The sequence below is a fragment of the Carcharhinus amblyrhynchos genome, chromosome 2 (assembly GCF_965287045.1).
Source record: "Carcharhinus amblyrhynchos chromosome 2, sCarAmb.v2.hapA, whole genome shotgun sequence".
NCBI lineage: Eukaryota > Metazoa > Chordata > Chondrichthyes > Carcharhiniformes > Carcharhinidae > Carcharhinus > Carcharhinus amblyrhynchos.
The window spans coordinates 64897251-64916241 of record NC_137325.1 but is presented as its reverse complement, the minus strand read 5'-3'; the positions used below and the strand labels follow the sequence as shown (position 1 = coordinate 64916241).

Genomic DNA, 18991 nt, shown 5'->3' with positions numbered 1-18991 from the left:
TTCCCAACGTCACCAGAGTTGGACCTGCACATGACATTGAGAGAGCTGAAGCCACTAGATACTGCAAAGGCTATGGCCCCTGACAGTATTCTGGCAACAGTACTGAAGACTTGCACTTCAGATCTAGCCCTAACCAAGCTGTAGCAGTATAACTACAACCCTAACATCTACCAAGCATGTGGAAGATTGCCTAGGTGCATCCTACACACAAAAAGCAAGACAAATTCAATCAAGCCAATTACTATTCCATCAATCTATTCTTGATCAGTAAAGTGATGGAAGGAGTCAATGCTGCCGATCAGCACTCAGTCAGCAATAACCTGCTCAATGACATTCAGTTTGGCTTCTGCCAGGATCACTCGACTTCTGACCTCATTACAGCCTCGTTTCATACATGCACAAAAAATTTGAACGCCAGAGGTGAAGGGAGAATATCTGCCCTTGCTATCTAGGGAGCATTTGACAAATCATGGCATCCAGGAGCTGTAGCAAAACTGGAACGGAAAATTCTCTGCTACTTGAAGTCATACCTAGCACAAAAAGGAAGATGGCTGTGGTTGGAGGTCAGTCATCTTAACTCCAGGACATCACTGCAGGAGTTCCTCGACCCAACCACTGAACTTCCTTTCATAACGTCAGAAGTGGAGATGCTCAGTGCCACTCATGAATCCTCAGACACTGATGCAATTCAGGTCCAAATTCAGCAGGACCTGGACATCACACCCACTGCCAGGCAATGACCACCTCCAACAAGAGAATCTAACTGTTACCCCTTGACATTAACTGCATTACCATCACTGAATCCTCCACTAACATCCTGAGGGTTACAACTGACCAAGTAAATTGGATTAGCCATATAAATACTGTGCCTAAATGGCAGATCAGCAGCTAGGAATTCTGTGGCGAGTAAATCACTTCCACTCACCAAAGCTTGTCCACCATCTACAAGGCATGTCAGGTGTGTAATTTAATACTCTCCACTGTCTGGATGAGTGAAGCTCCAGCAACACAAAGCTCATACCATCCAGGGCAACCAGTTTAATCTGCACCCCTTTCATTACCTTGAACATCCACTCCCTCCATCACCAACACACAGTAGCTGCAATGCATACCACTGGCAAGGGGCAGTGCAGGAACTCAAGCTTCCTTATATGCAGCATCTTCCAAACTTACAATCACTTCCATCTAGAAGGAAGAGGGCATGGGGCAATATCACTACATTCAAACTCCCCTCCAACCTGACTTCTGAATATATTGCTTCACTGCCACTGGGTCAAAATCCTAGAACTCCCTCCTTAACCTGGTGGCTGTGGCGAGTGCCTGATTTAAATTGAAAACCGCTTTTTTTCTGTACTTCCGGTTCTCGGGGTTTGTTTCAGAGTAGTTTACTTCCGTACCAGAAGTTAGGCGAGGGATTGTAAGGGGGAGCGGGGGGGGTATAAAAAAGGGGCAGCAGCACACAGCGGGCAGCGTCGGGAGCGGGAGCTGAGTGAGAAGGGCTTTGGCTCGCTGGGCTCACTTCTACCTCTTGGCGCTTATAGGAGGTTGGGACATGGTAGGGAATATAGGGAGGAATGCAAGTTGTGTCCGGTGCCGCATGTGGGAGTTCTTGGTGGTGTCACGTGTCCCCAAGGTCCACATCTGCACTAAATGTTTAGAACTGCAGCGATTGAGGGCCCGGGTCAGGCAACTCGAGGGGCGGCTGGAAGATGCGTTTCTAGTCAGGGAAAACGAAGAGTTAATGGCTAGGAACCATGAGCAGGAAGAGGTCCCAAGGGCTGAAGAGCAGGAAGGGTGGACGACTGTTAGGAGGAGAAAAAGGAAGAAGAGTAGTCAGGGTCCCCCGGCCTCCCCAGAGGCCCCCCGAAGTTTGTCGACAGGGGCACAGAAAGATAGGCAGGAGGGGGAGACTGACTTAGAGGGACAGAAGGGGGCTGGTAAGGTAATAGTGGTAGGGGACGGGAGGGTCAGAGGTATTGATAGGAGGTTCTGTGGGCAGAGGCATGACGTGGGTATGCCAGCGTTGGACTGGCGTAAACACAGTAAAAAGTCTGACAACACCAGGTTTTAGTCCAACCTATTTATTTGATAATATTCTCACTAGCTTTCGAGGGGACAGCCTCTTCGTCAGGTGAATGGAGAGGTCTGAGGCCAGAACTTAGCGGGGAGGTTAGCTGGGGTGTTTAGGAATGGTTTAAACTAATAGGGAGGTGGGGTGGGGATGTGTGTGGGAGAGAGTCGGGTGAAAGGAAAATTATCAGGGAGAAGGAGGTTCCGAGGGACACTCGTGGGTTGAACTGTGTCTGTTTCAATGCTAGGAGTGTGACAGGGAAAACGGATGAGCTTAGGGCCTTGATGTTTGTGAGGAAGTTAGATGTGGTGGCTGTAATGGAGGCGTGGTTACGGGAAGGGCAGGACTGGCAGCTGAATGTTCCTGGGTACAAGTGTTTTAGGTGTGACAGAGGAGGGTTGAAGAGAGGTGGAGGGGTGGCACTGTTAGTAAAAGAGAACATCACAGTAGTGCAGAGGGAGGACAAGATGGAAGAGATAGGGATTGAGTCACTATGGGTGGAGTTGAGAAATAAAAAGGGAAAGATTACATTGCTAGGGGTATACTATAGGCCACCCAACAGCCCGAGGTCAGTGGAGGAAGGCATTTGCAGGGGCATTTTGGATAGGTGCGGGAACAATAGGGTGGTTGTAGTGGGTGACTTTAATCTACCTGGAGTGAATTGGAGGGGGCCTAGAGCTGGGAGTACGGACGGAGAGGAGTTTGTGAAATATGTTTTGAAAGGGTCTCTATAGCAGTATGTAACTAGCCCGACTAGGGGAGGGGCTATACTGGATTTAGTGTTGGGTAATGAGCCGGGGCAGGTGGGTGAGGTAGAGGTAGGCGAACATGTGGCTAACAGTGACCACAAGTCCGTCTACTTTAGGATAAAAATGGAAAGGGATGAGTGCCGGCCGAACGGGAGTGTGCTGAACTGGGGAAAGGCGAGCTATAGCAGGATTAGGAGGGAGCTGCAGGACACTGATTGGGAGGGACTGTTAGCTGGAAAGTCCACGGTTGGCAAGTGGGAGGCTTTTAAGGGCAAAATGAAATGGTTGCAGGGGAGGTATGTTCTGGTTAAGCAGAAGGATGGGAAAGGTAGGACTAGAGAGCCGTGGATTACAGGGGGTACTGAAGACTTGGTCAGGAAGAAGAGGGAGGTGTATGTTAGGTCGAAACAACTGGGTACGGAGAGTGCGCTGGAGGAATATAGAGAGAGAAGGGAGCTAAAAAGGGGAATTAGAAGGGTGAAGAGGGCATGAAATGGCTTTGGCTGGTAGGATTAAGGAAAATACAAAGGCATTTTATTCCTATATTAGGAGCAAGAGAATAGTTAGAGGGAAAATTGGTCCTCTTGGGGACAAAAGTGGGGAGTTATGTATTGAGTTGGAGGGAACGGGGGAGCTCCTGAATGAATACTTTGCGTCGGTATTCACGAAGGAGAGGGGTTCAGAATCGTGCGGTCTCTCTTGGAGGGAGCTGAGGATCAGTTGCAGGAAATATCTATTGCGAGGGAGGAAGTGCTAGGGCTTTTAGGTAGCGCAAGAACGGATAAAGTTCAGGGGCCTGTTGGTATTTATCCCAGGCTGCTTAGGGAGGCGAAAGATGAAATTGCCGGGCCTCTGGCGCAAATCTTTGTCTCTTCTTTGAACACAGGTGAGGTCCCAGAAGACTGGAGGGTAGCAAATGTGGTACCGCTGTTTAAAAAAGGTGGTAGGGATAACCCTGGAAATTATAGACCGGTGAGTTTGACATCGGTGGTAGGGAAATTAATGGAAAAAATACAGATGGAATTTAATCCTGACAAATGCGAGGTGATGCATTTTGGAAGGAATAATGCAGAGGAGCTATGTGATAAAAGGTACACCGATCAGGAGTACAGACGGACCTGGGAGTGCAGGTTCACAAATCCACGAAGGTTGCGACACAAGTGGAGAAGGTTGTTAGGAAGGCTTATGGAATGCTAGCCTTTATAGGTAGGGGTATAGAGTATAAAAGCTGCCGTCTAATGCTTCAGTTGTATAGAACGTTGGTTAGACCGCATTTGGAGTACTGCGTCCAGTTCTGGTCACCTTACTACCGGAAGGACATGGAGGCTCTGGAGAGGGTTCAGAGAAGGTTTACCAGGATGTTGCCTGGCATGGAGGGGCTGGGGTACGAGGAAAGGTTGGAGAAACTGGGACTTCTCTCCTTGGAAAGACGGAGGTTGAGGGGGGACATGATAGAGGTATATAAGATACTGAAGGGAATAGATAGAGTCAATAGTGAGAGACTGCTCCCTAGACTGGGTACAAATACGAGAGGTCATGATTTAAGAGTGAGAGGTATAATTTGGATGTGAGAGGAAGGTTCTTTACGCAGAGAGTTGTGGGGGTATGGAACACGCTACCGAGGAGGGAGGTGGAGGCAGGAACGTTGGACTCGTTTAAGGTTCAGTTAGACAGACATGAGCGAAACGAGGATGGAGGGTTATAGTAGGGGCTATTAAATAAGGTCAGAACCTCAGGAGACATCGGAAATGCAGACTTGTAAGTCAACGTTTTTGTCTTTTTATTCCGCAGGTGGAGGTCCACCTCGTTGTCAAACAAGGGGCATGCACATGGTGGGTCATGCGTGGGCTGCTCTTGGAGGTTCCGGGAGTGGCCTAGTACTTCGTGTCGGTGTGTGTGCTTGATCGCGGACCGGTAGACGGGCGCCACAACAGCTCGGTGACTAGCACTGCTGGCTATGCAGATACATGGATTTGGGCCTGTGTCTGTGGGAGTTTGTGCATTCTCCCTGTGGTTGCGTGGGTTTCCTCCGGGTGCTCCGGTTTCCTCCCACACCCCAAAGATGTGCTCTTAGGCTGATTGGTTTACCAAATTGACACTATTCTCCCCTGAATCTGGCTAAGTTAGGGGTTCCATTCGTAGACACGCAGGGTAGAATAGGTGTAGGGTGATGCAGCAGCGCGGACTCGTTGGGCCGAAGGGCCTGTTTCCCATGCTGGGTTGTTCTTTGTTCTTAACAGCATTGTGTGCACACTTAAGAGCACATCACCACCTTCTCAATTAGAGATGGGCAATAAATGCTAGCCTAGCCAGATATCCACATACCATGAATGAATTTAAAAAGCAACCTATTCCTTTCGGACTGTGTACTCCTTTCAGCTTACCTTTCTAACTTTGTAAAATCAGCAATCTTGACTATAATACACTTGATCCTTTTGTCTAACATTAACCCAATTTGTAAATAGTCAAGGCCTCAGTACAAATCCTTGCAGGACTCCAAGCTGGAAGTGACCTGCTTATTCCTTCAGTAAAACAAAATGCTGGAAATATTCAGTTGGTCAATCAGATTTGTGCAGAGGAAAACTGAGTTCATGTTTCATGTCTGAGACCTTGTATCCCTTCTCTAGTTTTCTGTCGTATAACTAATCCTCTAGCTATGCCAATATATCACACCCTCATTCCCCAAAATTAAAAAGTGGGCAACTGGATAACGAGGGAGGGGTGTCCAAATAGCCTTAAGCTGGGTTTAAGGGAGGTTCCAATTCCTTACTAGTATCCAGTGACTCCTACTGGAAACTGTCTGTGGACAAGGGCAAGATATCAAGCAAGATCATAATACAAAGTCTTTCATATTTTGGGATGTGACAAACATTAACTGTCAAGCCTCATGAATAAATAGTACACAGATCAAGGTAGATGACTATGAGCACTAATAGAATCAGCACAAAGACAGCATTTTCAGAAGGAGAGAATTTTGGATCTGACTGCAGTGGGCAATAAAATAACCTCAGCATTTCAGGCTAACATCTCAAATACTCTATATTGCAATTATACGAATAAGAAATAAAAGTGAAGGCATCCAGGTATTTTATTCTGAAACAGACTGCTGAAATCTACAATTAGAAATATCCATGCACATTCATAGCTCAGTTGTTCTGGTCACAAGACAGATTACACACCACTCAAAATCTCATTCCCAGTTCTGGAAAAAAACAGAACCGATAAATGAACCTATAATTACACTAATTAACTAACTTTAAAACCAATCTCCAGGAACTTGTTAAAAGCTTCTTTTTATAATAAGCAGTGGTCTGTTAATTTCATGCTCTCCAACCTCAATGGAGTTATTCTCTCCAATCCCCACTAGACTCCATCACACACTATTCCCATTGTATTATTTCTAGATCCATGCGGATCTTAAGAACAGAACTGTACAAAAGCGTAAAATTACGTCCCTACTGCAATAATTGGCAGAAAAATGTACCAAGTGGTGTATAAAACTCTCCTCGCATTACTTGTGAAAGTATCAAGATCAGGCAACCTTCCTTCGATAGGCAATTTTTTGCGCTGTAGCGATCAACTCTTAAGCATCACCTGGTGTTGCTCAGAAACCCCACTCTGGCATTGTCTTCTCTATTATTCTATTTGAAAGACAGTGGGATGAGAAAGTGCACGATCCACCAACTTGCTTTCTCTGGGTACCCTGAGCTTTGCTTCTGTTTGCCCCTTCCAAACAGTCAGCCTCCAAAAGGTCACAGCTAACCCTGTTTCACAGTTGCTTTGTCAATGTCTGGCACCTTCATGTCTTGCTTGCACATGCTATTGTAATGGTGGTATCGATGTCCAGGTAGTTGGCACCCAGCAGCCTGTTCACTCTATAAAAGGTCTCTGGGTATATCACTGACATCCTCTAGATGGGTATGACAGCACAGATGTTTTAGCTACACAAGAAATGTGTGCTGATGGAATTAGCATGATCCAGAACTTCCAGAGTTGGTGACTTTGTGCTGCAAGAAAGGGGATACATCTGAAAAAACCAAAGTAGAAACTGTTCGGTCTTTCTCCAGCACAGCATATTTTGTCCACATCTCACCATTGTCCCTAGCACACAGGTTTATTAAGCTAGCAGTCTTGCATTGTCAGGTTGCTCCTGTTTTAACTCGTGATCAACTTGGACAACAGCTGCACTTTTTGCAATGAGCTTGCTGACTTTGGCATCAAGAGACAGATTTGGTGATTATGAAGCCTTCAAACTCCAGCCTCACACAATGCAGATTGGCAACATTCTGAATCATGACATTTGTCTTCCTGATGTTGGCTGTTAAAAAAATTGTCTGCAAAACAGTCAACCAATTTGCAATTGTAGGTGGGCCTGTATGGAATGCTAGTGCAGTATCACCAGCGTAGAGCAACTTTCCAATAGAAACTTGGATTTCAGGCCAGCAGCACTCAATAGTTTTCTGCCAGTTCTGGTATGCACGTAGACACTCTGGAGATGAACTGAAGCCATATCACAGCAGCAAGGAGAATATACCAAGGAGTGTCAGTGCAAGAGCACAATTCTGTTTGATCGTACTGCAGACCTCAGAGTTCCAACGTCACCCCATCATAGCTGACCTTGTCCATCATGTTGTCATGGGAAGAGGCGATCACCCTGGGCAGCTTCAATGGCAGGTGATAATCTCCAGAAGCTTAAATAGACCAGCCACTGCTCACATGGTAAAATATCTTGGTGAAATTGGTGAAGGCAATATAATGGTTTTCTTCATTCATGACACTTCCCTTCCAATTGCCAAGTTGAGAAAATCAAGCCAATTGTTGATCTTCCATTCTGAAATGACACTGGGATTTGGGACAGATGCATTCAGCCAAGACCTATTGTCCGACATAGAAAACATGGGCAAATATCTTTCTCATGATGCTCAGCAGACAGATGCTTCAATAATTGTTACAATCATTGTATCCCCTCAATCTTGTATAAAATTTGCTGCACTAATCCAAGTTTGTTCAAAACTAGACTGCAATAAGGTGCATCAGCTCATGTGCTTTGAGTACTCTACAGTTGTTTAGCACTCTGAGCAGGAAACATGACAAATTTTCCTTCATTATGAAAATGAAGTGGAAGTAAGGTTATTTAAAATCACATTCAACTGATATCATATATATTGTCTGTTTAAATTTAAAGTTGTGGACAGGAATCAAGGTGTTCTCCTGGCATACAGTGCATCAAACCACACTATAAAAAGTTTACATGCAAGGAGCAGGAAGTATCACCAAGTGTCAGGTTCAAATTTTGTAACAGTATTTTTAGATGGACAGCAAAGCTCTGTATTTAAAGTTTATTTATTAGTCACAAGGCAGGCTTACATTAACACTGCAATGAAGTTACTGTCTTGTTACTAGTTGCCACATTTTGGCACCTGTTCAGGTCAATGCACCTAACCAGCACATCTTTCAGACTGTGGGAGGAAATCAGAGCATCTGGAAGAAACACACAGACATGGGGAGAACATGCAAACTCCACAGAGTTACCCAAGCCAGAAATTGAACCCGGGTCCCTGATGCTGAGGCAGCAGTGCTAACTACTGTGCCACCCCAAAACTGAAATTAATTCTGGCAGCAGTGGGATTCAAACCTACACCTCAGCAGAGATTGGAGCCTTAACCCTGCAACAATATTCCTGAACTGTAAAATGGAAGAGAATGCTGACAAGTAAACAACATTCAATTCTCCATTTTACATACCTGTCACTCTTTGTTGTCCTACGAGGATTATTTTGCACTGGGACTTGTGTCCAATCACAACCAAAATCAAAGGCATGCTCATTTTATATAGAAATCTTGCCAGGCAGAATATTTCCAACCCATCCAACTGCTCTGAATTTGAAACCGGATCACAAAAGACCACTGTTTAATGGATTACTGTCCTTTTCCAGTTTTCCTTTCCCATTATTTGCACTTTCTATAGTGCAGTTTGGTGTGCGGTGGTTCACAATCAAGTAACAAAATGCTTTTGTTTCCCTCTTTAGTCTCAGTCAAGAAAACCAATGAACACAGTCAGAATTCGAACTCTATTTTACTTCTGCTTAAACTGCAAATCAGATTGCTGGTAAATCAGTTTGATATTCCATCCAACTGATTTCCACCATCCTGCTGTGTCTCTGAAGACAGCCAAGAAAGATTCTTACATAAGTACAAGAATTATCAAGTTATTTCACAATGGTGCTACTCCTGCTGGTTAGATCAAAGCAAATCACCCATTTTTTATATAGACTCAAATAATACTTAAATTGCATAAAACTGAGCAACTGCTACAAAGTGTAGGTGATAGGAATGCTTATTTTATGATCTGCATCCAAAATAAATGCTTAAACTAGAGGGCTAATGTTCATTTGATGAATCAACCAGGATTGGGAACTCACGGATTCAAAACTGTCTAACATTTGACCAAAATTTATAGTTTTGTAGTAATTATATTGAAAACTTTTTTTTGCCTCTGCTACCCTACCCAGAATTCTACATTGATTGCTGTCACGAGGAACTTCTCAAGTTTGACTTTTGTTCATTTAAACACGTCCCTCTAACTGAATTTCCAGTTAGCTTGAAGTAGCACTCTTCAGTCACCTACACTACCCCAATTATATTTAAAAATATCCCAGCCCCACAACCAAACAAGCAGGTTTATTTCCTAAAACAATTTCAAAAATCTGCTTTATGGTTCTATACTGTAATGCCTTCACATTTAAGCAAATGTCCCAGTAACAAAATGTAACTGCACACAGTGTGATATCCTCTGATTTTCACTACGAGTTCAGGATTCTATTTTGACCTGTTGATTACTGCTCTGTAGTGAGTTGGCATATTAAGTGTCAGCTCTATTAATACTTCCAAAATCTATTTCAATTTTTCGTCCTTAGCTTACTCAGTATGTGTACATTAGCTATTTTTCTGCATACATTCCTTATTTTGTACTAATCTGCCACTTGTCCTCCAATTTGCAAACACTAGAACAAATTAAATTTACATAGCACCTTTAAAGTAACATCCCAAAACACTCCATTGGAGCATTAAAACTAAGTACGACACGGATATAGCTTTTGGTTCAGCTGACTTCAGTCACTTGTGCAGTTCGGACAAGGTGGAGATATAGGAAGGGAATTCCAGAGTTTAGAATCCAGGCAACAGAAAGCAAGGTCACCACTGGTGCAGCAATTATAATTAGGGGTGCACAAGAAGCCAGAATTACAGTCTTTACTTCTCAAGCAGGTCGTGGGGCTAGAGGAAATTTCAGATATAGGGAGAGGCAATGCCATGGTGAAATTTGAAAAGAAGGATGATCATTTTAAAATCAAAATGTTGCTTACTGGAAACCCATGTAGCCACGCAGAGATGATAGAAGATTGAGACTTGCTGTGAATTATGACTCAGGCAGCAGAGTCCCAAGTCACACCCCAGTCTCATTTCCTGACTTTAAGACACTCCTTAAAATTTACCTATTTCAAGACTTCATTATGTGAAAGGGTCCTATACAAATTCAAGTTGCTTTGTAGTTGGACTGTCTTCATTTTAATCTGCGACTCCCAGTCCTAGATTCTCCAATAAGATGAAACATCTCCTCCACATCCACCCTGTCGATACCGCTCAGGTCATGATCAGCACAAGCTTAGAAGGCTGAAGGGTAGTTCCTGTGTTGTACTTTGGTTTGTTCAATACTGAGACCATGATTTAGATGTGGTCTCATTAATGCCCTATATAATTTAAACATATTACTTGTTATCAATTTCCCTCAAATCAATAATGTTCTATTGGCTTTCCAAATTAGTTGCTGTCCTTCTGTAGTAGCCTTTTGTGATTCATGCACTAGCAACCTAGATCCCTCTGCAGTTCAAAGTTCCAAAATCACTCACCATTTGGATATTAAGCTTTTTTATTCTTCCTACCGAAATGGACATTTTCACGTTTGCCCACAATATACTCCACTTGCCAAAGTTTCGTTTACTCACTTAACCTATGTCTCTTGATGGCCTCGTGTTCAGCAGCAAATTTAGCAACCATACCAGTTTCTTTATCCAAGTCAATTAAAAAGTTGAAGCCCCAGCAGATTGTGACACCACTCAACATATCCTGCCAACCAAGAAGACAATTTATGCAACTGCTTCCTGTTAGCCAGCCAATCTTCAATCCATGCCAATGTTACCCACTATATGTGACATCTTCAAAAGAACTCCAAAAAAATTGGTTAAATATATTTCCTTTTCACAAAACCATGTTGACCCTGCCTGATTGCCTTGAATTATTCCAAATGCCCTGCCATGATATGGTCAATAATGGCCTCTAAAGTTTTCCCTATGACAGATGTTAAGCTAACTGGCCTATAGTTTGCTGCTTTCAGTCTCCCTCACCTTTTGAATAAAGTAATTACATTTTCTATCACCTAATCTAATGAAACCTTCCCCTAATCTAGAGGGGGCAACACAGTTGCAGTGGTTAGCACTGCTGCCTCAAGCACCAAAAACCCAGGTTTGATTCACAGCTCGGGTCACCATGTGGAGTTTGCACTTTCTCCCCATAACTGCATGGGTTTCCTCTGGGTGCTCCGATTTCCTCCCACAATTCAATGATATGCTGATTAGGTGCATTGGCTATGCTAAATTCTCCCTCAATCTACCCAAACAGGTGCCAAATTTTGGCAACTAGGGAATTTTCACAGTAACTTCATTGCAGTGTAAAGCTAGGCCTACTTGTGACTAATAAACAAACTAAAGAATTTAAGAAAATTAAAACCAACGCATATCTCATTAGCCACTTCTTTCAAGCCCTCAGGGTGAAGTCCAATTTGCTCAATAGCACTTGCCTGGTGATTGTAATTTTCTTGAGTCCTCCCTTTCATTTCCTAATTTGCTTTTGAAGCCCTCTTATACTGAGGACAGATGCAAAATACAGATTAATTCATCCACCATAGGCCAACATTCCATTACCAATTCCCCACCCACTTTATTAGAACCAATGCTCACTTTGTTAACTTTCCATATTTAAATATCCATATTACTCTTACAATCCATCTTTATAGTACTGGCTAGTTTCTTTGGTGCTCTAGTTTTTCCCTTTTTATCAATGTTGTCATTTTTGATGTTCTTTCTATTCTTTTCAATTCTCTGATTTGCCACTTGTCTTTGCACAATTAAGTTTTTTCTGTAAAAGTTTAAAACTTGTCTTTAACTTTATTAGTTGACGGCTGATTGGCTCTTTCCCTTGGAATGTTACTTTCTAATTGGAATATGTTTATTCTGTGCACCCTGAAATATTCCTTTAATTGTCTGTCACTGAACAACTTGATCTATTGCTTCAGCATATGTCAGTTAATTTTAGTTAGCTGTTTTTGTGCTCTCATAATTACCCTTCAAGTTTAAAATACTTGTCTTAGACACACTTTCACTCTACTCTCGCTAAACTTAATGTTAAAATTCAATGATATTATGATCAGTGCTACCTATAGGTGCCTTCACTATGAGGTTATCAAATAATCCTACCTCATTGCTCAATACCAGGTCTAACATAACCTGCCCTCTGGTTAGTTCCAGAATGTGCTGTTCTATATTCAAATGATTCATCTATGCTATCTTTACACATCTGATTTTGCCAGTCTATGTGTAGACTGAAAGCCTCATTATGACAAACTTTGATTTTACACTATATCCTACCATGTAGTTACAACTAACAGGCCTGTACACCATTCACAAGTGATTTTTGCCTTTATAATTTCTCATCTCAATCTGAACTGCTTCGACCGAGGTTTCTTGAACTTTGGTGAGCTCTCTCGAATATGCTAATACCATCATTAATTAATAGAGCCATGCCTCTACCTGTTCATAACTTCCTAAATTGTATTTACTGTTCCCTTATGCTCTCCAAATCATTAGTGTACAACTTGGCACAAATACCTAATATAAAAAAACTGCATGACACCATGAATGCTCCCTAACACAAGTTTCTGCAGCATAAATTCCAGGAGCAAAAGGTTAAATTTCATTGCTGTTTTTAAAAATGTTTTCTTTTAAAAACAAGTTCCATTCAATAATGAACAGCAATCATGTCTACAAAGAAAGCTATTGTTGGCTGTGTTACCAATTATACAACTGAACTTTGACTGTTGCCAAGGCTAGAATCAGTGCTGTTGGCTGCTTCAAGAATTGCTAATCGGAAGCACAACAACAAATGATGTCATAAATAGGGTGCATGTTTCTCCAGCCCTGCAGAATTTACATAATTGTCACAGCTGCATAAAGTAGATTTAACATATTACTGCAAAATTAGCAAAGTCTGCTAATATTAATGATGCTTGCTCAGTACATATCTATAAAGCTGCCACAATCACTCATGGAAAATGCAAGAATATAAGCATAGCAGAATGATGCATTACTGTTGTGTAGGTGTACCCTTGTGTAGGTGGCATGATTTAAGCTATATTGTTGAACTACATTTCTTTTCTGGCTGTTAAGACCACGAAACTTGCCCAGTTAAATTCACATTTCATTTTCACACTACCACAATAAAAATTTCAGAATTTGGTAATAATGCAAATTGCATAACTAAATATCTTAAATATTAATAAAAGTCAAAATATCAGGTAGTATTTATGATACATACCTGAAGTAACAGTAATTTAAACTGTACAAACAGTCTGAAAGGTATCTCATTTTCACCAAAGCAGCCACAAAGACAAGGTTTAGGCACTACCTATACAACCATCATGGCCAAGAACAAATTATCCACACATTACTTTGATAATTCCTTGCTATCACAAGTGATCCAGAGATGACTTCTGACCTCATCAGGAAGGTTCACTATTTCCACCTCCACAATAATCATTGAACTTTAGTCTCATGCTACCTCTGGATTTGACTATACAAAAACACTCCTTGCTGGTTTCCCACATTTTACCGTCATCCAAAACTTTACTGCCTGGGTCACCTCACAGCAAATCTAGTTTTGCTATTTTCAATTATATTGGCTTCCTGTCAACAGTTTGAGTTTAAAATGATCATCTTCATTTTCAAGTCTTCTACGGTCTTCAGCTCCAGCCCCACATCAGGTATCTGTGCTCCTCATTCTCACCTTGTGCTTCCCCAATATTAACTGCACCATTATTGGCGACTACACCTTCAGTTGTCCAGACCATGAGCTCTGGAATACCTTCCCTACTCTTTTCCTCAAATTATTCCTTTAAGATGCTCCTTAAAACTACCTTCTCGCCCACCACTCCCATGAAGTATCTTGACATGTTTCATTACCCTAAAAGACATTATACAAGTTGTTCATGAAATCCAACAGGCCTGAAGCCAAATCAAAAATTGCCCATTTGCACAAATCCTGGGGGCAAGGAAGCACAAAATCTTCCATTTCCTTATATGAACAGTGACTTTAAGAATCATCTATGCACCTGAGTGCAGTAGGCAAACGTCATTTGCGATGGAGATCAGATTTGGTTTTCCAATTAAATCATTCAATGATAAGACAACCAAATTACTTGCTCAGTGCTGAAATAATTTAGGTTTCTCACATCCATGGAAGGCTTTATGATGCTGCCAATTCCAACAGAAGACAGTATAAACTGACAGGACACAACTATCCTGCAGAACTTTATGTAAGGGTCTCGCCCACTGAATGAATTTGTATAAGCATAGTGCATATGGCAATCATGATTATTAAACAGGTCAGCTCATTTCAACCCACCATTTAAATTATTGAATCCTGATTACAGCCTACAAGGGATATAACCAGATGGTGCCACAATGAAGTGTAATCAAGACAGATGTCTCAGAATTTAATCCAAGCAGTTGCTTGCAGAACTGGATTCAAACATGAAACAACCCAGATAACTCATCAAATGGTTCTCTTCTGATTAAATTACTTTAGTGGTCTGCATCAAGACTCACCAAGAGGATGACCCCCAGAACTGCTAAGAGCAAATTGGCATAGAACAAAAACAGGATAATGTAGATGGCACTTTCATAGCCTCAGATTTTGCAAAGTACTTCATAGCCAACTAATCATTTTTAACTTAGAATCACTTTAGTCAAACACAGCAAACAGTTTGAAAATCATATAACATGACAAACATGAGTTAAATGAATTGACAACCCTTCCTGGATAATGTTGATTGGGCCAAATGTTGGCCACTTTTTAGTTTCTTTTAGGTCAAACCAAGCAAACAAACTCAAATTACATTAGGACAAAAGGAAGGGGAACAGCCCAAACAAAATCAAAGTACGAAGGAAACTTAAAAACATCAAATTAAAATGTGATTATTAGGGTCAATAATGCTCCCCAGTCCCTGCAGCACGCAACAGGCACGGAAGACATCAACTGCGCCTGTGGACACCACAAGCTCCTTCTGCAGGGACACCTAGCTGCAAACATAGCCACAGTAGAGAGGCAGACAGTCTGGGTGGACGGTCCCCTCGATCATCCGCTGCCTGGACCTGTAAATGGTGCGCTTCGCCAGGAGCAGGTTCACGAGGAGGTCACCGTCCCCCCTCTGCACCAGGTGCCCGTAGATCAGGAGTGTGGGACTGAAGTACAAACAAGACAGTAATAAAAGGTTCTTCATGGAAACAAAAAGGGAGTGCAACCTAAGACACAAAACATAGACATGATTCACAGACTCCACAAGGCCACAGAAGAAGCAAGCTTCTGAGCCCGTGAACCAGTGAATCCTTTGTTTGTGCGGAACTGCTGCACCCTCCACCCCAGGTCCCCGATGTAATCCATAAAGGGACCTCCACTGCCCGACGGCAACAAGGTCCGCCAAGGTATGTCCAGGAGGGCCAAATGTTGGCCAAGGTACCAAAGCTCCTGTGTAACTTACCACTACCATTTTTCCTCAGGGTTTTCCTATCTGGAAATACTCAGGTCTGACAGCAGAGAAACAACATTAACATTTCAGATCGATGACCTGCTGCTCTGATGAAAAGGTCATTAGCCTAAAACACTAGTTCTCCACACAGCTACTGCCTGACTTGTTGAATACTTCCAACAATTTTTTTTTTGTATTTTGGTTGTGAGACATCGTTACAACTAATAAATCATGCCAGTTATGTAGTGCCCTCGACAGCACTACAATTCACTTTGTACTATAAATGGGAGGAATTCCAACAGAACCGGCAGCCAAATCAGATTGCCCATATCAGCTGTAAAATGCGACGGGGCTTGCGGACACTAAACTCCTTTATAGGAAATGTGCTTTACAATGCACGCCTATCTAACTGCACACATCCTCACTCGGAGGGGAGGGTGTAACTCTTTACGATATCTACAGAAGGAGGATTATAAAGGATAGTGGCTATGTGAACAATAAAAGTTAGCGGTTTTCCGCCATGCATCACACGCTGAACGCCAGGAACTTTCTGTGCACGGAAAGTGTGCGCGATGGGTCTGCTTCGCTGCCTTTTGTTTCACTGACAGTTGCCTGGTCCCTCATTCTGTGGGTGTGTCTCTATGTGCGTGCGAGAGAGAGAGCTACTTCATTCATACAGGAAGTCGCCACTTTCCGATCCTCCGCACAAATTAATTGTAATTGAACAGTTTACTTGCCAATTAGCAGTCATCAGGGAGGCGACATCAAACCCCCGCCCCCGAGGCTGGAGCAGCTGCCCTCCTGCGGGCTCACAGGAAAAAGCAACTGAATACCCCCCTACCCCAGCCCCTGGGTTAGCTCTCAGACAGATAGACAGACACACACACACGCACTAACGGGGACCAGAACACACTCAAACTTCACTCTGAACCTGGCTGGACCAGGCAGGAACCCCATTCCTCCCTCCCCGCCAGCGAGCTGCTCCCACTCGGAGCCCTCCGACTGCTGCTGCTGCCCCCGCCCAGCTAACTCCTGGTCAAGAAGCCGAACCCACCTGCCAGCCGGCTCCTGGCTCTGCCTGAACTCACTCTCCAGCGGCGGTGGTGGTGGCGGCGGCAACAGCGCCGCTCCCAGTCACCATCCCGCCCGCTTTCGGAGCGATTTTCCTCCAGCCGCGCGATTCCGCTCCGCTCACTGACTGTCCCAGCCAACCCTAGCTCCCCGATTGGCTGCCGGGACCACCCAATCACCGCGGCGGCTTCAAACGGACCGCCAATGGCAGGCCGCCTGCGTCACAAAGGCGGCTCTGCTGGCCCGCCACTCACAGGAAGGCGGGGACTGGGCTTTGATGTCGAGTTGGCTGGTGCTGATGGGGGCCATGATGTTGGAGTATACAGAGACGAGCTCAACGGTGAGCATCCATGGCCAACCTAAAGTAGGGTTCAAAGCACTCATTTGTTATAAAGCGGAATTTATAGCCTTTTGAAGACAAATTTCGTAGAGTTACGAAAAACTCTATCATCTCTAATGTTCCTCTGAACTAACAACCTCTTCCTGGAACACCACCATTTACAAAGCAGTCTTTTTCCATTAATTTGCAATGCATATCGTGTTTCTCACAGAAACTCACTGTTTTCAAGGACATAAGCTTTTTTTGCCAGGACTAAGAGTGGTCCTAAATCAAGTGCCATTGTTTCAAATATAACTGCAAGTTATAACACTCAGAACGAAGGCACCACTCATAAGTCAAACTAAAAAGAATGATTAGAATAATGAATGAAAGCTCAATTTTCATTAGTAACATGTGGTGGCCTCTACTGGCAGAAAGAATTAAGTGAGCCAGTGGACACCTTGTGATTGGATTCCAAAGTCATGCAGCATTGATTGATTGATTAGAACTCAGGACAATGCCAAGCTGTCAGAGGAACCCTTCCAACATACTCTGGCCCAGTGTGTAGTTTGATAATATTTCAGATGGATGATACCTATCTACAGAATCAGTACTTAAGGAAGTGCAAGATATTTAACAAAGAACAACCCAGCACGGGAAACAGGCCCTTCGGCCCAACGAGCCCACGCCGCCGCATCACCCTACACCTATTCTACCCTGCATGTCTACGAATGGAACCCCTAACTTAGCCAGATTCAGGGGAGAATAGTGTCAATTTGGTAAAACCAATCAGCCTAAGAGCACATCTTTGGGGTGTGGGAGGAAACCGGAGTGCCCGGAGGAAACCCACGCATCCACAGGGAGAATGCACAAACTCCCACAGACACAGGCCCAAATCCATGTATCTGCACAGCTAGCAGTGCTAGTCACCGATCTGTTGCGGCGCCCGTCTACCGGTCCAGGATCAAGCACACACACCGACACGAAGTACTAGGCCACTCCCGGAACTTCCAAGAGCAGCCCACGCACGACCCACTGTGTGCATGCCCCTCGTTTGACACGAGGTGGACCTCCACCTGCGGAATAAAAAGACAAAAACGTTAATCTTACAAGCCTACTTTTCCGGTGTCTCCCGAGGTTCTAACCTTATTTAATAGCCCCTACCGTAACCCTCCATCCTCGTTTCACTCATGTGTCTATCTAACTGAACTTTAAACGAGTCCAATGTTCCTGCCTCCACCACCTACTCGGTAGCGCGTTCCATACCCCCACAACTCTCTGCGTAAAGAACCTTCCTCTCACTTCCAAATTATACCTCTCCCCCCTCACCCTTAAATCATGACCTCTCGTGTTTGTACCCAGTCTAGGGAGCAGTCTCTCACTATTAACTCTATCTATTCCCTTCAGTATCTTATATACCTCTATCATGTCCCCCCTCAATCTCCGTCTTCCCAAGGAGAATAGTCCCAGTTTCTCCAACCTTTCCTCGTAACCCAGCCTCTCCATGCCAGGCAACATCCTGGTATACCTCCTCTGCACCCTTTCCAGAGACTCCATGTCCTTCCGGTAGTAAGGTGACCAGAACTGGACGCAGTACTCCAAATGCAGTCTAACCAATGTTCTGTACAACTGAAGCATTAGACGGCAGCTTTTATACTCTATACCCCTATATTTAGAATTCCTTTAACAAAAAAGGAAAATCCTCTGACTCCAAAATGCATTATTTTTGGAGATAAAACATATAGAACATAGAACATTACAGCGCAGAACAGGCCCTTCGGCCCACGATGTTGCGCCAACCAGTTAAAAAGCAATGACCCTCTAACCTAAACCAATCCCTATCCATCCATAAACCTATCCACGGATCTCTTAAACGCCCCCAAACTAGGTGCATTTACAACTGCAGCAGGCAGGGCATTCCAATCC

At 43.6% G+C, this 18991-nt stretch overlaps 1 protein-coding gene across 6 annotated transcripts in view; it reads right to left on the bottom strand.

Moving 5' to 3' along the window:
• The window catches only part of hycc1 (hyccin PI4KA lipid kinase complex subunit 1), a 98170-nt gene extending 81306 nt beyond the window's left edge, over positions 1-16864 (bottom strand). For 2 of the 6 annotated variants that reach the window (XM_080207087.1, XM_080207099.1), the window contains exon 1: positions 16730-16863. The gene's annotated coding sequence lies outside the window, so the exon portion shown is untranslated. Of the gene's footprint in view, positions 1-10822; positions 10857-15687; positions 15709-16729 lie in introns of those variants that run through there. The other 4 variants (XM_080207094.1, XM_080207071.1, XM_080207083.1 and 1 more) reach the window with 4 other exon arrangements.
• Between the last annotated feature and the right edge of the window lie 2127 nt (positions 16865-18991).